This window comes from Salvelinus sp. IW2-2015, linkage group LG11 (genome assembly GCF_002910315.2).
Source record: "Salvelinus sp. IW2-2015 linkage group LG11, ASM291031v2, whole genome shotgun sequence".
NCBI classification, from domain to species: Eukaryota; Metazoa; Chordata; class Actinopteri; order Salmoniformes; family Salmonidae; genus Salvelinus; species Salvelinus sp. IW2-2015.
Genome location: NC_036851.1, coordinates 31,855,467 through 31,857,569, shown reverse-complemented (window position 1 = coordinate 31,857,569; position 2,103 = coordinate 31,855,467).

Sequence of the window (2,103 nt, the reverse complement as noted above, 5' to 3'; positions counted from 1 at the left end):
CAACTAGCAGGTCGCTATCTACCCATTTTTAACTCCTAGACAACACAGCACTAACTGAACTCCTCAGAAGTCCACAACTGTAGCTCCTTTGGACTCCCACCAATTGCAGCTTCAACGATACAACACTGCTGCTCCCTACGACCACAACTGTAGCTGCTTCTACAAACAAACAAGCAGCACCTACTATGTTATCACAACTGCAGGTTCCAAACTACCCATCTTTTACTCATACGACAACCACAACTGAACCGCTCCCTTCAGAAGTCACAATGTAGCTTTCCTTTGACCCCCACAATTGCAGCTTCTACTTTAACAACTGTAGCTCCCACAACCAACTACACTGCAGCAGCTCTACAACAACAACTTGTAGCGCTTCACATCTACCGTAGTCCCTACTGCAACCACAACTGAAGCTCATTTTACACCTACGACATCAGCAACACAGCCTACCGACAAACTGCCAGCTAATACTTCAACTGTAGCTCTAATGCCAATGACAACTGCAGCTACTACACCAATCTTAACCTCCAACGTGACAACCACAACTGAAGCTCCTACAGACATCACAATGTAAGCTCTTATGCCCCCACAATTGGCAACCTTCACTACAACTGTACATCACCTACAACAACAACTGCAAGATGCCTTCCACAACCACAAGTGAGCAGCCTACTACATCAATCACAACTGCGGTCCTACTACAAATTTACGCTCTTACGATACCACAACTGAAGCTCCTACAGAATCACAACAGTAGCTTCTATGACCCACAATTGCAGATTCTACTCAACAACTGTACTAGCTCCCACAACCACTGACAACTGCAGCAGCTCCTAACAACAACAACTGTAGCTGCTTTCAACTCAACAATATTACTGTAGCCCTACGTGCAACAAACCCGAAGCTCCTTCTACAACAACTGTACGCAACCAAGGACATCAGCAACAAGCAGTCCCTACGACAACTGGCAGCTAATCTTCAGAATCTGTAGCTCCTACAATGCCAATGACACTGCAGCTCCTACCATCACTTAAATCTCATTGCGACACCCACAACTGTATCACCTAGACAATCACAACAACATCCACTACAAAACTGCAGCACCACTACGTCATTCACAACTGCAGGTCTACTACCCATTTTACCCACTTCGACAACCCCACTGTATCACTCGACACCACAACCAACATCACCCTACAACAACTGTAGTCCTAACATTGTCATCTCAACTGCAGGTCCTACTACCATTTTACCCTCCTACGACACCAGCAAACTGAAGCTAATTACAGAAACTCACAATGGTAGCTATCCATATACCCCTGCAATTGCAGCTTCAAATACAAAACTTGTAGCTCCTACGACCACTACACTTGGCAGCAGCTCTACAACAACAAACTGTACTTTCCACTCTACTACTGTAGTCCCTAACCTGCAACCACAACTGAAGCTCATTCTACACCAACGACTCAAGCAATCAACAGTCCTTACGACAACTGCAGCTAATACTTAACTGTAGCTCCTACAATTTTCAATGACAACTGCAGCTCCTACCACCAATTTACCTCCAACGACAACACAGACTGAAGCTCCTACAGAATCAACCAATGTAGCTCTTATGCAACCCCCAAACATTTGCAACTTCAACTACAACATGTGCATCACTAAACAACAACTGCCAGATGCTTCCAACACCACAAGTGGCAGCACCCTACTACAAACTCAATTCACAACTGCAGGTCTCACTACATTTTACCTTTACGTAACCACAACTGAAGCAAATACAGAATCACAACTGTAGCTCTATAACACCAATCACAACAAATGCAGCAACAACTCTTGCTCTACAACCTCTATAACTTGCAAGCACACCAAAACGTCATTCACAACGCAGGTTCTACTCCTTTAACTTACTACGACAGCACATCAATTGATAGCTCTTCAGAAGGTCACAATGTGCTCCTTTTGCCCCCACAATTGCCAGCTTTACTCAAACAACTGTACTCCACTCACGACACTGCAACTGCAGCAGCTCCTACAACAACACTGTATGCTGCTTCCAAACTACTACTGTACGCCCTACTGCAACCAAACTGAAGCTCATTC